The following is a 22,861-nucleotide window of genomic DNA, read 5'->3' as shown; positions in this document are numbered from 1 at the left end:
ATAGAAATAAATATAGAAAAATACAAAAAATGTAGAAAAAAATAGGCACCTTTATGATATTTTTATTAGTCAAATTAAAAAATAATTATAAACATGAATTATTTTTATTGATAATGAAAATGAAATACATAATTTAGAACTAACCAAAAATGAAATATAAAAATTAATAATAAATAGTTCAACTTTTGGGTTAAATGTATTAACCTTTAATGGCATAAATGAATAATAAAAAATAATAAAACATAAAAATACATAAAATTTTCAAAAAAAAACATTCAGGAACATGTATAATATCATATATTTATCATATTAAACAATAAGTGTAAGATATCCGAATTATTTTTACACACAAAAATACAAAAGAAAATTGTAAAAAAAAAAATTGAACACATCTATAATTCTATATTTACGCTACTACTAAAAATATGAATAAAATTGTACAACTGTCTTCTAACTAAAATACTCGTTTTTTAATTTAATCTCTGTTTAATTGTAAGGTTTAAATTGTAAAATTGAACTACTACTTTTCACCTCATCCAATTCCCTCTATTTAAATCTTATAATTTTTTTTTTTTGGATAAATGAACTGAAGAAAAAACATACCAAAAAGACAAAACACTAGAAAAAGAAGAATCTAGCTAAGCAGGTGGGTCTGTCAATGATACTTAAAACTTTACAACTCAATCCAACTATCACATATTTGGGGGAGTATTTTATGTAATTAGATTTTGGATTTTTCAATCTACATATGATTAGTAATAAAAACATATAAAAATATAAAAATAAAATAAAATACATAAAATTTATAGAAATTTTTGGACATATTATTACTATCATTATCATCAGAATTGCCATGTGCACGCTTACTTGAACCACCTCTTCCAATTCTATGCTTGGTTAGATTATTTGACCATTGATTTTCAATAAACATGTAGGAGAGGCAATTTTTGAACCAATCTATTTGAACCACCTAACATACCTAAAGGTGTCTTTTGTGGGTTGCTTCTAATAGCGGGTTGTGTCTGCTTGGCTCAGAACCTCTCAAAAGGGAAGCCCAACATGACCCACATGACAAGCCTAGGTGGGCCTGTGGAGGCATGATTTTTTTTAGAAAAATTGAAAAATTAATGAAAAAAAGATAAAATAAATTAACAAGATAGATTTAAAATATATATAATAATATAATAATATATATATATATATATATATATATATATATATATATATATATATATATCATACAACTCATTAGGTGAAGATCACATCTATGCCCCACTAAAGGTACCTACAAATGCCCTACATGCACATCTCGACGTGCATAGGGAACATCTCATGATGTTGTTAGTGAGAGATGTTCCCAATACACAGTTGCATGGTTGGGATATGATGTGGGGCGTTTGTAGGGCATAGATGTGAATTCCATTAGGTCAAGTGGGTTAAGGCTTTAAGCCCCGTTTGGCATCACTCCCCATGAGTGATTTTATCAATTTTGGTGATTCTTAGGATGAGAATCACGTTTGGTTAACCAGTTGACCAATTCTCATTCAAAATGGGATGAAAAAAATTCCCTTTAGAAATGCAATTCCTTGGAGTGAAAAAAATAGACTTATCAGGAACGCAATTCTTGCTTATACCCAACTAGCGGAGACCTGCCGATGCACAAGTTTTGTTAATCAAGGATGAAACAATCAAGAATTATAAACAAATTAAAAGAATCAAAATTAAAATAAAAATGTCCAAAACAAAGTCAATTGCATAGTTTGTGGAAAAAATAAAAAACAATATAATTCATGGAAAAGAAAGTTAATGTAATTCATTAATGTTCACATAAAAGATAAAGTCAATTAACTCTAAATTATTAAAATAATGTTGAACCGTTCTAACTACATCATCACTATTGTTGAGCTTGCAACAAAAAATATTGTAGTCAGCATTTAAAAAAATATTAATTAAAATATTAATTAAAATATTAATTAATTAATATAAATATAATTAAATGTAGTTATTATGATTGAAGATCGTATTCTTCTACAATGAAAGGATTGAAAAACAACTTCACGTTCTTAATAGAAGTAGCAATAATTTGCCCCATTATCATGTTTTCATGCATTAGCAATTAAGGAAAATATTTGTATAATTTCAAAAAGTTAAAATTAAAATTACCTTTATAATGCCTTACTTTCACACAATTTCCAACAATAATCATGATACTCTTTCATTTCTGGAATATTTAAATTAATAGCATATGCAAAATGATTCCATAAAGTAAATTTTATCAGCACTAACCTGTTATTTACACAAAAGAATGTTAAAACTAAATAAGTTGAATTTATTAGCATTATGTATGAAGATAAATACATTATTTTTAATAATACTTTTAATTTACACAAAATATTGTTAATTAATAAATATATTATTTTGATAAATACTATTAATTAAAATACTGTATTTATTGAAATTACTATTAATTATAAAAATACTATTAATTAATAATTCTGTATTGGAATTATAGTTAATTAATAAATACTATAATTATATAAAAAATACTTTAATGATTAGAAATATTGTTTGTTAATAAATATGGTAATTAATTAAATACTATTTTTATTGAAATTACTGTATTTATTGAAATTGCTATAATTAAATAAATAATATTAATTACTTAAATATTGTTAATTAATAAATAATGTTAATTAAATACGGTTAATTAATACTGTTAATTAATAAATAATGCATTTTGTAAATTAATGTTACTTAATAAATATTGTAATTATTAAAAATACTGTTATTAATAAATACTATTTTTATTCAAATTACTGTATTTATTGAAGATATTGTAATTAATTAAAAACTATTTTTTGTTGAAAATACTATAATTAAATACTGTAATTATTTTTATTATTATTGTTGATTATTATCATTATTACATTATTATAATTATATTATTATTATTACTATTGTTGTTGTTGTTATGATTATGATTATTGTTCTTATTATTAATATTATTAGTATTGTTATTTTATTTTTGTTTTTTATCATCATCATCATCATTATTATTGTTGTTGTTGTTGTTGTTGCTTTTGTTGTTTTATGATTATGATTATTATTCTTATTATTAATATTATTAGTAATGTTATTTTATTATTATATTAAATTCCCAATTAGTACCTTGTACTTTGGGCCCAATGCCACTTAAGTCCCTGAACTTTAAAATGCGACAATTCAGTACCTCAAACTTTTAAAGCATGTTAATCTAGTACTTGTGGTTAACCAATCTCTTAACCAACTATTAAATGGCATTTGAAAGACACAAATTCCCTTTGAGTGTCATGTAATCCTCTTTATCAATCATCCAAACATCAACAAAAAATGAACAGTCCCAAATCCTTGCCTCTTCTATTCAAGAAAGTTTGGGTCACATCTTGAATGGAAGAGTCAAGAATTTGGTACAATTCATTTTTTATCAATGTTTAGATGATTGATAAAGAGAATTAGATGACACTCAATGAGCATTTGCATCTTTTCAAATGCCACTTAACGGTTGGTTAATGTGCTAGTTAATGATAAATATTGGATCGGTACATTTTGAAAGCTTGTGTATTGAATTGTCACATTTTAAAATTCCGGGATTAAAATGGCACTAGGCTCAAAGTACAGGGTACTAATAAGGAATTTTCCCTTATTATTATTAGTATATTATATTTATTGGTTTATTATATTTATTATATTTATTGTGAATATTATTATTGTTATTATGATATTATTATCATTATTGTTATTATTATTATTATTATTTTATTATTAGACCCTATGGTGTACGGGTTTAATTGTACTGTGCATTGGTCCAACTGACCCGTCCTGTGTATGGACCAGTGTACGGGTTTAATTGTACTGTGCATTGGTCCAACTGACCCGTCCTGTGTATGGACCAGATCAACTAGACCCGTCATTTTGTTTTTGGCTTTTTCAAAAATGGGTCATCATTGACCCACTTAGATCATCTTCTTCACCAAGCTATCATACGGGTCACACGTCGACCCGATTAGTTTCTAGGTATTTTTGGGTGTTTTTACTCTTTTTCTATTAAATCTTCATTTTTTTCAATAATTTATGCATCTTTTCACAATAAAGAAGACATTTGGCCTCCTACCTACTGTTTGGAATTGTTTGAAAGAGTTGAAACATCTAAAACCTCTAAAATGTTTGCCCAATCCAATTTAATATTAATAATAATTTATTATTAATATTATAATGATTTAATATTCTTATTAATAATTACTATTATTACTATTATTAATATATTCTTATTATTATTATTACTATTATAATTATTAGGGAAAAAATTCCCGATTAGTACCTATACTTTGGGCCTAGTGCCACTTTGGTCCCCAAACTTTAAAATGCAACAATTTAATACTCAAACTTTCAAAAAGTGCCAATCTAGTAACTACTGTTAACCATTCCATTAACCAACCTTTAAGTGGATTTAAAAAGACATATATGCCCTTTGAATGTCATATAATTCTCTTTATCAACCATCTAGGCATTGACAAAAAATGAACAGTCCCAAATCCTTGTCTCTTCTATTCAAGAAAGTTGGGGTCACATCTTAGTGGGTAGGGGTGAGCATTATTCAGTTAAAACCAAAATACCAAACCGAAAAATTCGGTTTCAGTTTTTTCAAGTTTGGGTAATTCGGTTTTTAAGACGTTTGGTTTTCGATTTTGATTTTCAAAATTAGAAATTCATTTAACCGAAAAAACCAAATTAATTGAAATTCATTATATAATATGTAATATATAATATGCTATATATTTATATATTAATATATTATATATAATGTATTATAATGAAATTCAATTTCATAATATATATTATAATATATATATTATAGGTTATAATATATTATATTTTATATATATTAATTCAATTCGATTTTTAACCGAAATAACTAAAAACCGAACCGAAAATTTTAGTTTTCCTGTAATTCGGTTTTGATTTGGTTTTCATTCTTTTATTTCAGTTTTTAAAATTTTGATTTATTCGGTTCGGTTTTTAACCGAATAAACCAAATGCTCACCCCTATCAATGGGCATTTGGGATTGTTCATTTTTTATCAACATTTGGATGGTTGATAAAGAGAATTAGATGACACTCAAAGGGCATTTGTGTCTTTTCAAATGCCACTTAACAGCTAGCTAATGAACTGGTTAACGGTAGGTACTTGATTAAGCACATTTTGAAAGTTGGAGTATTGAATTGTCGCATTTTAAAGTTTGGGACCAAAGTGGCACTAGGCCTAAAGTACAAGGTACTAATTGGGAATTTTTCCTAATTATTATTATTATTATTATTATTATTATTATTATTAGACCTGTAAGGTGCACGGGTCCAGCTGGCCCGTCATGTGTATGAATCGGATCAGCTGGACCCGTCATTTTGTATTCGTTTTTTTAAATGGGTCGTCGCTGACCCGCTTAGATCACCTTCTTAGCCCGAACTATCATACGGGTCATGCATCAAGCCAATTAGTTTCTAGGTTTTTTGGGTGTTTTACTCTTTTACTTTTGTTAAGTCTTTGTTTTTTCAATCATTTATGCATATTTTCACAATAAAGAAGACGTTTGGCCTCCTACCTACTATTTAGAATCGTTTAGAAGAGCTAAAACATCTACAACCTGTGAAATGTTTGCTCAACCCAAAATGACATGCTCAATCCAAAAAAGAGGTAAAAACGTCTGAAACCCCTGCAACGTTTGCAATGTCTGAAACCTCACTCGGTACACTAAAACGCCTACAATCCGAAGGAGCTGAAACCAAAGAGGTTGGAAGAAAACCTATGTAAAATAACTAAAAAGTGAGATTAGAAGAGAATGCAAGAAAAGAATGAAAATGAAAAGAAAAAGTGACTAAGACGGTTCAACCTTTTGGTATCCTGAATGTGCTGTCAGACTGAGACTGAAAGGGTGTGAGAGCTGAACGCCTGAGACCGAGAGTGTGTGAGCTGGATGTCTGAGACTGAGATCCTGAAGGTGCTGGAGTTGTGTTAGGAAGCTTGAATGTAAGAAGTTTGAATGGAAATATTGTTCTTCACGTATGTAAATGAAAAGGTTAGAGAGATGAAACGTTTGGTCTTCTCCCACCGTGTTTTAGATGTTCAAACGTCTCTGCCTCCACTTTATTTCACACTCATTTGATTGGTTGTTGAAATGATTACGTGGATTTTATAGGCAGGTCCACCTCAGAAAGTGAAACCTCGAGTATCCTGATACGGAATTCAAAACCCCATCGCCCCCGCTTAACAAATTCATATTTACATGTAACTCCACTCCACCTGACATGTAGCAAAAGGGGGTCGAATTCCCATTATACCCCTAAATGCAAGAAGAAGAAAGCGAAGAAATGTCATCGTTCTCCTTCTTCCCCAATTTCGAACATTGGAATTTTCTCAGAGGCCCTTGCGTTCACCTCAGAATGTTGTTCACTCTCTTCTTCTCAAGTTTTTGAACATTGTTCACTCTCTTCTTCCCTAGTTTTGTGGGCAGTCCAACTTAGAAAGAATCTTGATTTATACCCCTGAACGCAAAAAAGAAGAAATTAAAGGCATTTCTTTGATCCCTTCTTCCCTAAGTTTCAACTGTTGGTTGGAAGAATTGTTAGAGGCTCGTTGTGTTCATCACCACCGGAGGCACTATTCATTCACGGTTGGAAGAAAGCTCAAAGCTTGGTTTATCGGTAGAAATTTCTTCCATCTCCTTCTTCCCCTGGCTTCAAGCATCAAAAGGATTCTCAAAGATGCCCTTTGTTCACCAGCCACTAGAGGCTCCCTTTGTTGATTGGTGGACGGTTATTCAATTTACCAGCGGTTGGAGGCTTTTCTAGTATCCGCTCGGTGGAAGGATTGTCAGAAACTCCTCTATTCCATTGCTTTGAGTGTGATATGGACCTATCTAAGAATGAATTGTTTAATATTTTATCCTTAATGTAGGAGTTTTAATTGCCATTACCCATTGTGTTGTATCTGGAATTAGATTTGGAATAGCTCCATCTCATTAGGCATTCAAGCATTAGGCAATAATGCTCAATACAAAGTCGAACACTATTGCACTATACAAACTGCATTGTACAAACCATTTGTTTGGTGAATACCTTGTGTTGAATGGTTTATATTTGGGAGTTGATTTCTTGGTTTTGTTGAGTGATAGTTGAGTTTTGTCATTTCTTATATCTAATTGAAATGGTACGTTGTGTGAGAATTGAAGGGAAGGGAGATTCATCATATGGATGGCCGAACCATGCAGGGTAGTTGGGCGAAATTTCAAAAATTTATTTCTCCATTCCGGGAATCATATTCCCTATTTTAGAAAAATTGCATTTTTCAAGGTTCATTCTTGAAACAAACTGGACCAAATCTGAAACCAAGATTAAGGGAAGGATATACCTGATACGGAATCAACAGCAGTTCCTAACGTAGTTGTTCATGCCCAAAGAGTTCACCAAATCCTTCATCCACTGAAAATGACATAGCTCAGGGTGAGCCAGGATCAACAAAGAGATCCTTCAGCAAAAATCCCAATTCTTCAGCAAAAATCACGTAGGGATGTAGCACAGCTTCAAGATTGTTTCTTCCAGTAAGAAACAATATCAAAATCCAATCTTGATCACTCCAAGAACTAGAAATCAAACAAAGTAGGGCGGCAAGAGCAAAGGGAGAAAACAGATTGCAAAAAAGAATTATCTCTCTATAGAATTCACCATCCTAATTCATATCCTTTCAAGATCAACTTCTTAATCAAACTAGGAAAGGGTTCTTTGATCCAAATCTTTAGTTGGATCTGGACTCTTAAGTGGATAAAACTTATCTTATCCTCTTGTTGATCCCTATCCAGATATGAACCCAAATTCGCCCCTTTTAGTTTAATCTCATTAAACCCAGTTCAAATTGGGCTTTAGGCCCATTAAGCTTTCAAGCTCACTTCCTTTTAATTGATAGTTAGCTTGGTTCTCTTTGTATGGCGTGGAACTCTAACATTGATCTCCACAAAGCCATATGGGTTTAGCCTAACCTCTATTACAAGACTTGGCCGAATTCACTGCTGAAAACAGTGAACCCCTGAGCCCATCAGTATGGGCTCTTAGCAAGCCAACATTTACACTAAATGGTCATTGGGTCCAGCCACCATATGAAGGCCCAGGGACTATGGACTTAAGTGAGATTAGCCCATCAGGTAAAAGCCCTAAATGGTCTTACACTGAACCTCTCAGCCCATAATGATCAAACACTGCCCGACAAGAGAGGGCATTTCCCTTGGCTGCAAAATACAGTGTTGCACTCTCTGCTCACATGGATCTCGCGAATTAAAACATTTTGCAAACATTTTGTGAAACCATAATATAAAGGTTGCGGAATGGGTGGGCGAATTTCAAAAATTTCCTACCTTCTCCCAACAGGGAATCATATTCCCTAAATTTAGAATACAATATTCAAGGATCTACTTGAACCCTAATCAAACCAGATCTGTACCAAAAGATAAATGGGAGGATTATACCTGATCCGGAGAAGCAATATCTCCCAAAGTTGGTGTTCACGCCCAAAGAATGCTCCAAGATCTGTCCCTGCTGAAGATGACACAGCTGTGGATGGAACAGAACCAACAGGGTGCGTCCTACACACTGGATCCTTCACAAGAATCTCCTGGATGTACTAAACACTGAATTCTTTCAGTCTTTCTTGCAAGACTGATGTCAAGAACTGGTTTCTTGACTTTCTTTTCTGCAAAGATCGAATCTTGCAATATTGCAGATGGTGGCGGCAGGAGGAGATCTCCAGAAACGAAAAGTGCTGAACTGTTTTTCTTTTCTGGAGAGTATGAGATCTAATCTCAAATCGCAGGAACCCTTCTTGCGATCTTGCTTGGTTCGAAATCTGATATTTCTCCCTCTTAGTTGGTTCGAACTCTCCTCCTTTCTTCTTGATTAAGAAATCTCCTCCTTAGGAGTTATCCCAATCCAAATCAGTATTTGGATAGGGGATGATCTTAATCCCTTTCCCAGATAGAGTTAGCTTACTCCTGATCTTATCAGGAGGTTACCAGATTCAAATCTGATTTGAATTTGGTCTCTAAGAGTGGATAGAGCTAAGAGCCCAATCCTTTCACTAACTTCAATCTAAAATTCGCCCCTTGGATGGCTGATCATATCAACCCACCTCGAAATGGGCTTTTGGCCCATTAAGTGTTCAGTGTTTAATTAGCTTCCAATCTGCTGCCCAGTTGGGCTTCTTTGTATGGCGTGGGACCCAAGCATTGATCTACACACCAGCCACATGGGTTCGGCCTAGCCTTTAATACAAGGCCCAGCCGAATTCACTGAAAAACTCAATGAACCCCTTGAGTCCATCGTATGGACCCTATGGGCCCAACACTTACATTAAGTGGTCCCTGGGCCAAGCCATCTTATAAAAACCCAGGGACTGTGGGCAGGTGCAAGATTAGCCCATCAGGTATTATCCTTAATGGTCTTACACTTAACCTCTCAGCCCTTAATGATCAAGCACAGCCCGACAAGAGAGGACCTCTCCCTCGGCTGCAAGGAACAGTGCCACACTCTCCTCTCACATGGATCCCGGGAATTAAAACCATTTGCAAACATTTTGAAACCGTACATATATATGTAAATATATTAATTTTGCAAAACAAAATTCCAACGATTGAAATCAACTGCCGGCAGTTTGGTTTCCATCAGAGAGAGTGCATTCCCGATCATTACCCTTTGTCCGACAAAGTGGCTGATTCTGTCACTATGACCACCCACTCAGATGAATTCTCAAACTGCCCCAACATACCCAGGTTTTGATCCCCACTAAGGATCTCACTGATTGGCATATCAAAGGCAGCCTAATCCAGCACCTAGTGAAGTGTCATAATCGAATCTAGGGGTCAGGTGTAACTTTCCAGTTTTGCCCATCTATCTCCAAGGTCCAGGGCAAGACTGGAAATCTGGTCCGGTTCAAGGATTCAAGTAATCCCATACTGCATGTGCCTCGGGTCTTACCCTGATGGCTGAGACAGGCCATCCCAACACTTGGTGGCACACCAGCATCAGCCTTGGCAGGATAAATCTCTCCAGACTTATCCAACGGCTGTGAACATTTTAAAACTAACATGAGTCTCTACAAACGTCCAGTTTTAGGGTTTTACACAGAATTAAACCAAACAACATGAATCAAACATGCACTTTATTTATTTCCACTAAATAACAAAAGTACATCAAATTAGATTGAAGCTAAGGGCATACATAAACTGTCTAACAATAGGTAGGGTCGAAAGGGGCAAAAGGCATTATTAGCGTAGCATACATATTTTGAGTTATATATGAGATGATGAACTGCTAGCGTTGAGATTTGTTAACCAGCTCTTAACTTGATTTTATAGGGATTTTGCAAATCTTGTGTTGAATCTCTAGAATATCAAATTCTGTGTATGGATGCCAACCAATACGCCTCAACAAAAAAGCAGAATGAAGCACTTCCTGATGAAATTACAAGGCTTCGTGCAATGTTGACACATAATGGTCTAGATCCAAATGGAGTACCATTAAATGAGGGCCTAATAGCTTTAGCAACTTACATCCTGAAAGTTGATTATTATGGTGTAGACCTGCCTGTTAGAGTCATAGGCGACACCACGAGGTAAAGCAATCTCCTAAAAGAGCTAGCATAGAAGTTATAGCCCCATCTTGTGAGATCGTTAATGTGTCTCCCTCCACTACCTCTACCTACAAATGTAGGTTTTCTTGATCAAGGAGACTGCAGAAGCAAAGTAGCACAATGGTGTCGCCTTACCTATCTCCTAGGAAGCAAGGGTAGGTAGCAAAAGAGTTTGTCATTGTTGCAGGGTCCAAAAGAGCATAAAAGGGAAAGGTGAAGTGATAACCATTGGTGTTGTCTCAATGTTGTCTTTAGGGTTAAGTTGCTTGGTATTGTAGTGACTATTGGAGTATTTGTTGCAGTTTGTGGATGCACAATATTTGTGGTCTTATTCTAAGGGGAAGGAATTCCTCTCAAAGGAGGATTTGACAGTTGTGAAACGGTTCTTGAACAACTCCAAGAGAGGGCAAGTGCATAGGATTTTTTCCATTTAATTGATTTTCTTTATACATGATTTTGTCCATTTGACTTATTTACGTGTGTAATAAGGTCTGGACTCTTGTAGCCCAGATGGTAGCATTGAGACCAATAAAGCTCGTCTTGTGGTGAAAGGGTACACTCAGAAAGATGGAATCGACTATGAGGAGACCTTTTCATCGGTGGTCATGCTAAAGTCTATTACTATCTTGCTAGTTGTAGCAGCAGACCATAACTACGAGATTTGACAAATGGATGTCAAAACCACATTCTTGAATGGAGATCTTACTGAAGATATCTATATGCAACAACCGCAAAGATTCATTGCTACAGGTCAGGAATACGTGGTATGCAAACTTAACCGATCCATATATGGACTAAAGTAGGCATCTAGGAGTTGCAACATCCGGTTTGACTGTACTGTCAAACAATTTGACGTTGAGCGTAATCCATATGAGCCCTGTGTTTACAAGAAGACTAGTAGAGATAAGGTTATGTTTTGGGTGTTGTATATATATGACATTCAACTCATTGGGAATGATGTAGGAATGTTAACTACGGTGAAAGTGTGGCTTTCACAGCAATTCTCCATGAAAGATCTTAAATAGTCACCTATATCTTGAGACTTCGACTCCGTAGAGATAGATCGAAGAGGATAATAGGATTATTCCTATCTACTTACATTGACAAAATAGTCAAGAGATACAGTATGGAAAACTCTAAGAAAGAAAATATTCATACAGTATGGAAAACTCCGGTGGTGGCGAAAGGGTATACTCAGAAAAAGGACATCGATTATGAGGAAACCTTTTCGCCGGTGGCCATGCTTAAATCCATTAGGATCCCGCTAGTTGTAGCAGCATACCATGACTACAAGATTTGGCAAATAGATGTCAAAACATCATTCTTGAATGGAGATCTTACTGAAAATATCTATATGCAGCAACTGCAAGGTTTCGTAGCTGCGGGTCAGGACACATGGTATGTAAATTAAATAGATCCATATATGGACTTAATCAAGCTACTAGGAGTTGGAACATCCGGTTTGACTCTACTGTCAAAAAGTTTGACTTTGAGCAAAATCCGGATGAACCCTGTGTTTACAGGAAAATCAGTGGGGATAAGGTTACGTTCTTGGTTCTGTATGTAGACGACATTCTACTCATTGAGAATGATGTACGAATGTTGACTACGGTGAAAGTATAGATTTCACAACAATCTCCATTAAAGATCTTGGAGAAACCTCCTATATACTAGGTCTTCGACTCTATAGAAATAGATCGAAGAGGATAATATGATTATCCCAATCTGCTTACATTGACGAAATAATCAAGAGATAAAGAATGGAGAACTCCAAAAAAGAAATGTTCCTTTCAGACACGGAGTCACTCTCTCTAAGGGGATGTCTCCCAAGACTCCCGAGGAGATTGAGGGCATGAAGAACGTTCCCTATGCCTCAGTCGTAGGGAGCATCATGTATGTCATGTTGTGCACTCGTCCTGACATTTCTTAGGCAGTTAGTGTGGTAAGCAGATTCCAGGCCAACCCAGGGCAGGAGCACTGAACCGCTGTGAAAAATATACTTAAGTACCTTCGAAGGACAAAAGAGTTTTGTCCGGTATTCGATGGTAGTTCACTACAGATCCAAGGGTATTCTGATGCCGACTTCTAGTCAGATCCAGATGATAGAAAGTCTACATCTGGGCATGTTTTCACGATAGGATTGTGTGTTGTTTGCTGGAAAAACAGCAAACAGGGGTCGATTGCAGATTGCACAACTGAAGCCGAATACATTGCCACAAGTAAAGCTGCCAAAATAGCCGTATGTATGAAGAAGTTCATTCATGAATTGGGAGTAGTTCCATCTAGCACATCACTCATTTCGTTGTTGTGTGACAACAATGAAGCTATCGCTCAGGCTAAGGAACCAGAACCCACTCGAAGTCAAAGCACATCGAGAGGAAGTACCATGTACTGCGGGAGATAGTTGGAAGAGGGGACGTCCTGATTCAGAAAGTAGCATCAGCGGAGAATGTAGAGACCCATTGACTAAGCCACTAACACAAAGTGTTTGAGAAACATGTGAAAGACCCAGTATCATGTACTGCGGGAGATATGTCTCTTGACTATTTTGTCAATGTAAGCACATTGGGATAATCATATTATCCTTTTCGATCTATCTCTATAGAGTCGAAGACCCAGTATATAGGAAGCTTCTCCAAGATCTTTAATGGAGAATTACTGTGAAATCTATACTTTCACCGTAGTCAACATTTGTACATCATTCCCAATGAGTAGAATGTCGTCTACATACAGAACCAAGAACGTAATCTTATCCCAACTGGTTTTCCTATAAACACAGGGTTCATCTGTATTCTGCTCAAAGTCAAACTTTTTGACAGTAGAGTCAAACTTTTTGACAGTAGAGTCAAACCGAATGTTCCAACTCCTAGAATCTTGCTTAAGTCCAAATATGAATTTATTTAATTTACATACCACGTGTTCCTGACCCGCAACTATGAAACATTGCGGTTGCTGCATATAGATATATTCAGTAAGATTTCCATTCAGGAACGCAGTTTTGACATCCATTTGCCAAATCTTGTAGTCATGGTATGTTGCTACAACTAGCAGGATCCTAATGGATTTAAGCATGGCCACCGGAAAAAATGTTTCCTCATAATCGATGCCCTTTTTCTAAATATACCCTTTCGCCACCAAACGAGCTTTGTAGGTCTCAAACTTACCAGTGGGGCCCTTCTTCCTCTTATTGATCCATTTGCAACCAATTGCTTTTACCCCGGGGGCGGATCTACTAGAGTTCAGACTCCATTGGTCTCCATTGAGTCCATCTCTGCTCTCATGGCATCTACCCACTTTAAGGAATCTATGTCCAACATAGCTTCCGTATAAGTCACGGGATCCTCCTCACTTGTCGTAGCTTCCACCAGGTAACTATCCTGGTCATAGCCGAAACGAACTGGAGGCCTGGATACCCGGGTAGATCTTCTAGGTTGGTCATTACCTGGAACTTGTGGGACATCTCCCACTAACCCTAAACTCTCCTCAAAAGAACAAATTCCTGACGATGACTGTTCAGGATGTAATCTTCCTCCAAAAATGGGCATTTCGACTACATAACACTTTCTGTTCACCTGGGTCATAGAATAGGTAACCCACAGAACCCTTGGAGTAACCAACAAATAAGCAACAGCTGGTATTGGATTCCAATTTGTCCGTACTCGTTCTTTTAACGTGTGCTAGACAACCCCAACTCTTCAAATGTCTCACACTTGGTTTCTTTTCGGTCCAAACTCATAGGGAGTCTTCGGAACTGATTTGGTTGGAACCTGGTTCAACACGTATATTGCAGTCTCCAATGTGTAACCCCAAAAGGATGTGGGTAACTCTGAGTGCACGAGAAGTGACCAGACCATATCCAATAAGGTCCTATTCCTCCTCTCTAAAACACCATTAAGATGTGATGTAGCAGGAGGAGCTAACTGTGATACTATCCCATTGACCTTTAAGTAATCCCTGAATTCATCAGAGAGATACTCGCCACCTCGATCCGATCGAAGGGTCTTAATTTCTCTCCCTAACTGTTTCTCGACCTCTTGTCTGAACTCTCTGAACTTTTCAAAGGATTCAGACTTGTGTCTCATTAGGTACACGTAACCATACCGAGAATAATCATTGGTGAATGTAATAAAATACACGTGCTGGTTACATGTCCTAACACTTAGGGGACCACATACATCAATATGTATAAATTCAAGCGTGCCTGTACATCTTTCAGGCTCACCATTAAATGGTTGTTTCGTCATCTTACCCTGAAGGCAAGGTTCACAAGTGGGAAGATTTTCTACAGTTAGAAAATTCAAAGGACCATCTTTTACCAACCTTGTGATACGATCAATGCTAATATGGCCAAGTCGGTAATGCCAGAGGCACGTGGGATTAACTGTATCACTGGTTCTTTTCTTAGGGATATCAACCGACGTAGTTTCAGATATGTTAGTTTCCAAAGAATGATGGAGAACATAGAGACCATTGTCAAGTTCTTCGTATGCAATGAATTTGTTATTTTTTTAATAATAATCGTATTACCAAAAAGAATAGAATATCCATCCGCACACAATTTTGAAATATAAATTAGATTTCTTCTCAAATTCTGTACATAAAGACAATCTTTCAGTACAATTGATCATTCTCTGAAAAATAACTCTATGATTCCTATAGTCGTAGCTGCAACACTTGCAGAAGTCCCCAAGTAAAGAGTTACTTCTCCGTCACTCAGTCTTCTGCTTATCCTGAACCCCCTGCAGTGAGTTACACGCATGAGTCGATGCACCGGAGTCAGTACACAAGGAAGCAGAAGTTAGGAGCAACATAAGGTTACGGTACCAGTCAGCATAATTTGGTCCTTTCAATTTGTTGTCATCCAACAACTTTGCAAATTGTCTATTTTCCATTTATGATAAAAAGCAAACATTAGTCAACAACCTAATTTGATTCATGTTATCTACATAGATACGGCTTTTAATCTATGTTCCATTTCCATTTTTTCATCTCCGAGATTTTCCTCATATCTCAGTGATGGAGACAGCAACTTATGTCTTTGGAAATTAGAGTTGAATTAAGCCTCACAATTAAACATCAATCCCTTGACCCAAAAGTGGGAAATTAGGGCTGAGAACAGTCCCCATCGAACCACAGATTCGGTCCAACCAGTTTGGTCCAATCTGGTTCGAATGGGTCTAGGGTTTGATTTTCAATTCAAGAAATTGATCTAAAATTAATTACTGATCAAAGACAATCAGAAATTAGTAACAGGGTTGTTCGCACATCTCCCAACCTGCAAAACAGATGTTAGATCACAGTTTCCAGTTTCATAAACTGCAAATCGTAGATAGTGATTTCCTTATCTGCAAATTCTCCTTCTCTTGCGCAGCCATTTTCGATCATGAAATAAAATAAATAGAAAACCCTAATTTTTCTATTAATATTACATCAGATTGAATTCCTATACATTCAGTCTAAAAATAAAAAATAATAATAATAATTACATACCAGAATGTAAAAATCTGTAAATCGCAGATATCCTGCGCCAATAAAGAATTTTATCTCCTTTGTACGAACAACCCATAAATGAATAAAATTTTAAAGAAAAATTCTAAATATATTTCAGATTTATAACGAATTAATTTCAGATCATTCGCCCTTGATCTGGGAAACAATTTCCCAGAAAAACCACAGTCTGTGCAAATCGGGTAGAACGCCTTCTGCCCATTTGCGCAGGTTCAGATCTGATCTATTTCGGTTCAAGATTTGAACCATGGCTTTGATACCACTGAAGGGATGAGAGATCCATCATATGGATGGCCGAACCCTGCAGATAGGTTGGGCGAAATTTCAAAAATTTCTCTCATTCCCATGTGGGAATCGCATTCCCTGTTTTAGAAAATCTGTATTTTCAAGGATTAATCTTGAACTAAGAATCGAACCAGATCTGAAACCAAAAGGTAGGAGATGAAAGTACCTGATACGAAGAAATTATATCTCCCAATGAAGGTGTTCACGCCCAAGGAAAGTCCAAAGACTACTCCCACTGAAGATGACACAGCCCGACCCACAATAAATTCGAGTCGGGTTTGGGATTTGCCAAAATAGCTCGACCTAGCCCGACCTATAAACTAAACTTAAAAAACCCTAATATCCTAAAAATTTAGAACCCTTCTCTTTCACCTCTTTCCCCTTAGCCGAACCTCTCTTCTTTCACATCCTCCTCAGTCCTCACACTCTCAGGCAGCCACACAACCAGCGAGGCGACAAACATTCACCGGCGCAACAACTTCGGCGGTGAGTCCTCTCCTTCTCTCTCTCTCTCTCTCTCTCTCTCTCTCTCTCTCTCTCTCTCTCTCTCTCTCTTTCTCTTTCTCTCTCTTTCTCTCTCTCGTTCCTCTTCTCACTTATTCTCTATCAGATCTCAGACACCGGCGAGGCGACGAATACAGGCAGCGGCGACGACGGTGAGTCCTCTCTCTCTCTCTCTCTCTCTCTCTCTCTCTCTCTCTCTCTCTTTCTCTCTCTTTCTCTCTCTCGTTCCTCTTCTCACTTATTCTCTATCAGATCTCAGACACCGGCGAGGCGACGAATACAGGCAGCGGCGACGACGGTGAGTCCTCTCTCTCTCTCTCTCTCTCTCTCTCTCTCTCTCTCTCTCTCATAGACGCGAACTGACACACTTTTCACTGTTAAAATCGCAGCTCACCGCGAACTCAGCTCCAGCGAACATAGTCATTGGTGGTGAGTCCTCTCTGCCATTTTATTGTATTACGAAATTATTATTTAGTGTTTAGTGTTTACTGTTTACATAGTCGATTGCTATTGTTTGTCTGAATGTTATTAGAGATTTGTTAGAGAATGATAAAAACAACCTGATGCATTAGGGATTCACTACACATATTTATTGGCTTAGTTTGTCTTTCAAAAGTGCTGAAACTATTAGATTTGATTATCCTAATTCCTAAAGCAAAAACATTGTATTTGGCTTTGGTAATGTTGCAAATCTGCAATTGGTTTTCCCTTTTTTTTTGCAAATTTAGAATTTATATTGAATTTATATGCTTTTTTTAATGTAAATAAATTATGACTTATATTGAATTCAGAATTTATATTGAATAATCTGCAATTGGTTTTCCTTTTTTTTTGCAAATTCAGAATTTATATTATTTTTTTAATGTAAATAAATTATGATTTATATTGATTATTGAATTCAGAATTTATATTGAATAATCTGCAATTGGTTTCCTTTTTTTTGCAAATTCAGAATTTATATTGAATTTATATTCTTTTTTTAATGTAAATAAATTCTGATTTATATTGATTATTGAATTCAGAATTTATATTGAATAATCTGCAATTGGTTTTCCTTTTTATTTTTATTTTGCAAATTCAGAATTTATATTGAATGTATATTCTTCTTTTAATGTAAATAAATTCTGATTTATATTGAATTCAGAATTTATATTGAATAACTGCAATTGGTTTTCCTTTTTATTTTTATTTTGCAAATTCAGAATTTATATTCTTTTTTTTAATGTAAATAAATTCTTATTTATATTGATTATTGAATTTAGAATTTATATTGAATAATTTGCAATTGGTTTTCCTTTTTATTTTTTATTTTTTTATTTTTTTGCAAATTCATAATTTATATTATTTTTAATGTAAATAAGTTCTGATTTATATTGAATTCAAATATGTTGTTGACTTTGTCCCATCTATTTCTTAGTAGATCAAATTGATTCTATTTTTGTTTTAGTTTTTTTGATAAATTATTTTTCTTTTAGTTTTTTATTTAATATATGCTTGTCTTATTGATAAAATTAGAATTCATTATGTAGGTTATTTCATATTTAATAATTACTATCATGTCAATGGCAAGTGAAAATGTAGCTGCAGGAGTAGATATAATTGATGATGACTATCAAGAATTTGACCAGACTTCCACTAAGAAAAGATTGACAGCTAAGGTGTGGGAAGAAATGGAAAAGATTAATTCGGAGAATGCACGATGTAAGCACTGCAAGAAAATCTTACAAGGTAAGTCAAGTAAGGGAACTAATCACTTGAAGCGTCATTCTGAGCGTTGCCCTAGACGTACAATTCAGGATATTAGACAGTACAAATGTTATGCATCTTTATTCTTCTTAATATAAAATGTTTTTATTAAAAATAAAGAAAAAATGAGATCCCCCCTTCCTCTTCATCCTTCCTCCTAACTCCCTCCTCTGAAGGAGGCTTACGCCTCCTTGTGTTTGGGAGGCTTACACCTCTTGCGTTTTGAACTACTTCTTACGCCTCTAGGTAGTGGAACGCCTCACGTCACGCCTCCACGTTTTAAAACATTGGTTTAAAAATTAGAGGCAGTCCATGGTGATTCCTACTTCCTTTCATGCCATCTGAGAGGTGCGTGTTTTGTCTTCTAGAATTAACATCTTATTCCAGTTGACATCTATGTCTGCTAACTCTAACAGCTGATGAATTAGCAAGAAGCAGACTTACGAGGCTGAATTCATTTGTTAGGGGTCATCCTTTTAAGTGTAGCCTCTCAAATCGAGTACTAGTATTATGCCAGTATAATTTTTAGAGGATACCCTTTCTATTTGCCCTCCCATGTTGTTAAAAATCATTTTGTCATTGTAATTTCTCAAAAAGACACAATTATGGGTTATTTTATCACATTTTGATGTTATTTTAGTTGTTTTTTATTACCCTTGCAGTCCATCTTCAACTTATTTGATGCTTGTTAAGCAAGTCACTAAGAGCCTAAGACTCCTTAAATCTCACCCTTTTAGAAACTCTAGGTAGTTGTTGATCATTATGGGCTGAGGGAAAGGTCTTCTCTTATCGGGCAGTGTTTGATCATTATGGGCTGAGAGGCTAAGTGTGAGACCATTAATGGTAATACCTAATGGGCTAAGCTTGCATCTGCCCACAATTCTTGGGTTTTCATTGAAGGGATGAGAGATTCATCATATGGATGGCCGAACCTTGCAGGAAGGCTGGGCAAAATTTCAAAAATTTCTCTCTCTCCCATGTGTGAATCATATTCCCTATTTTAGAAAATTGTATTTTCAATGGTAACATGAACTATGACATTGTATAGAGCTACAATTAAACAGAGAAAACTATGTAAATGACTAAATGTGCAGTTGAATGGCTTAAATGAATGTAAAGTTTTATATATTGCCTAGTGAAACCCTATCTACAAATCAATGTTTCCCCATTATATGTGCGTAACTTGTGACCAAATTTTTGCTCTGCAAGAAGTGACTTAAACCAATGTAAAATTTTTTTTAAACAAATAGGAGGATATGGGTTTGGTCGGAATGGAATAGCTCTGCACCCGCCAAAGCGCCTAGTGGGTGGTTTTTCCATTTCTGACACACTATCCTAGATGGGTGGGGTGGGGGTAGATAGGTGGCAGCACCACCCCTATGGCGTGGGGTGAGGTCCCTCCAAGGGCCCCATGGGTGGTGGAGAAGCCTGATAATGGGAAATTGTGCTTTGGCATAACCACCGTTTCCCACCATCAGTCTGGGTCGTTGGGTCGATGGACGAGCAGAAGGAACCAAGATGCTCGGTGGGTGGGTGGCAATAGAAGGGTATAGGTTTGGTCAAAACAGAAAAGCTCCACACCCATTGAAGCGCCTAGTGGGTGGTTTTTCATTTCCAACACACTATCTCGGACGGGTGGTGTGGGGGTAGATGGGTGGCGGTACCACCCCCACGACATAGGGTGAAGCCCCCCCTGAGGGCCCCACACGGGAGTGGGAGAAGCCCTAGGCTTACAGAGAAGGATGACGATGGGAAACGGTGCTTTCACAGAACCACCGTTTCCCACTATTTGTCCAAGCCGATGAGCCGATGGACAAGCGGAAGGAGTTGAGATGCTTGGTGGGTGCATGGTAATAGATGGTATGGGTTTAGTCATAACAAAACAGCTCCACACCCACCGGAGTGCCTAGTGGGTGGTTTTTCCATTTTGAACATGCTATCTTAGATAAGTGGCATGGAGTATATGGGTGGCGGTACCACCCCCACGGTTAGGTCCCCCTAGGGCCCCACGGAAGGCAGAGAAGCCCTAGGCTCACAGGGAAGGCCGACGATGGGAAACGGTGCTTTGGTAGAACCATCGTTTCCCACCAGGTCCAGGCCATTGGGCCAATGGACGAGTAGAAGGGGTTGAGATGCCCGATGGGTGGGTGGTAATACGAGGGAATGGGTTTGGCTAGAACAGAATAGCTCCGCACCCGCCGAAGCGCCTAATGGGTGGTTTTGCCATTTTCGACATGTTGTCCCATACGAGTGTCATGGGGGTATGTGGGTGGCAGTGTCACCCCCACGGCATGGGGTGAGGTTCCCAAAGGGCCCTACAAAAGGTGGAGAAGCCCTGAGCTCACAAAGAAGGCTGTCGATGGGAAACAATGCTTTGGCAAAACTACCAGTTCGGGTCATTGGGCCGATGGATGAGCGGAAAGGGTGCTTGATGGATGGGTGGTAATAGGAGGGTGTGGGTTTGGTCAGAATGGAACATCTCTGCACTCGCTAGAGTGCCCAGTGGGTGGTTTTTCCTTTTCTGACATGTTGTCCCGGACAGGTGATCCAGGGGTAGATGGGCGGCGGTACCACCCCCACGGCATGGGATGAGGTCCCCCCAAGGGCCCTATGGAAGGCGGAGAAGCCCTAGGCTCACAGAGAAGGTCAATAGTGGGAAACGGTGCAGTGGTAGAACCATTGTTTCCCACTATTGGTTTGGGTCGTTGGGCCAATGAATGAGCGGAAGGAGTCGGGATGCTCGGTGGGTGGGTGGCAATAGGAGGGTGTGGGTTTGGTTGGAATGGAATAGCTCTACATTCGCCAAAGCTCCTAGTGGGTGGTTTTCCATTTCTGACACATTGTTCCAAATAAGTGGTGCGGGGGTAGATGGGCGGCGGTACCACCCCCGTGGCATGGGGTGAGGTCTCCCCGATGACCCCATGGGAGGTAGAGAAGACCTAAGCTCATGAAGAAGGCCGATGGTGGGAAACGGTGCTTTGGTAGAACCATCGATTCGAATCATTGTGCCGATAAATAAGCGGAAGGGGTCAGGATGCTAGATGGGTGGGTAGCAATAGGAGGGTGTGGGTTTGGTCGGAACAAAACAAGTCGTCACCCACTAGAGCATCCTGTGGGTGGTTTTGCCATTTCCAACACACTACCCCAATTCATTAGAACAACCCATTGAAAACACAACAATGTGATCAAGGTCGTCAATGGACACATGAATGAGATAAATGCCACCTATTTTATTGGATGAAAGCTGCCCAAACACAGACATGTTCTATAGGTTGTCCATTGACATGCGAAAGAGATAAAAGCATGTAGATTCAGTCGACAACTTGTTCAAACTAATAACACAAGTGCATGTGCAATATGGCCATTTTCGCCATTGGAGTTGTTCAAACCAAACACAACAAAAAAAATAACATAAAAGCAAACACTAAGTGGAAATAATCTCATGGTAGAGTTTCACATCCGTTGGAGTTACCCCTACCCAATGGGTGCCTTGCATGTGCTTCTATAGTGGCCCGTGTTACCACATCGTCCACAATGAACCTCCCTTATCTCAACATGTTGGGACTCAATCCATTTAGTCTGGGGATGGCTCGGTGGCCGTTTGGTCTTGAGTGGGTGTAGTGCAGTAGATGGTGAACTATCGATGTTCATACTCGCAAACGATGACATGGTTGTGGAAGGCAATTCATCAATTGACATAGGGTGTATCGGCTAAAAGTATATGACCCTTTGTTTTTCAGTTGTGTAGTAGGGGTCAACATATTTGTACACATTCCACCCCGTAAGCGATATGGATGCACATGCATGTGCATATGGTAGACCACTCATTTGCCACTCCATGCACTAGCACAACTTCTGGTCCAACTAGACGGTATATAGAGAACTTGCATCTGGATGCTATTGTGATTTGTCGCATGCAACTTCTCTTTGATCCTTCTCCCAATTGGGGTAGTGCAATCTCAAAATTCACAATGTCACTTCCAAAGGAGCTCTATCAACCTCAAGAAAAATGTGTTCAACGTGGTCATTATAGGTTGATCATGAATATCTAATACCCATCCATTAAAAGTCTCTACAATAGCGGACGACATCTGGTCATACCTCATTCCT

This window comes from Nelumbo nucifera, chromosome 2 (assembly GCF_055504915.1).
Source record: "Nelumbo nucifera cultivar China Antique chromosome 2, China Antique-T2T, whole genome shotgun sequence".
Taxonomy (NCBI): Eukaryota; Viridiplantae; Streptophyta; class Magnoliopsida; order Proteales; family Nelumbonaceae; genus Nelumbo; species Nelumbo nucifera.
The sequence above is the reverse complement of the archived record's forward strand: the minus strand, read 5'-3'. Positions refer to the sequence as shown.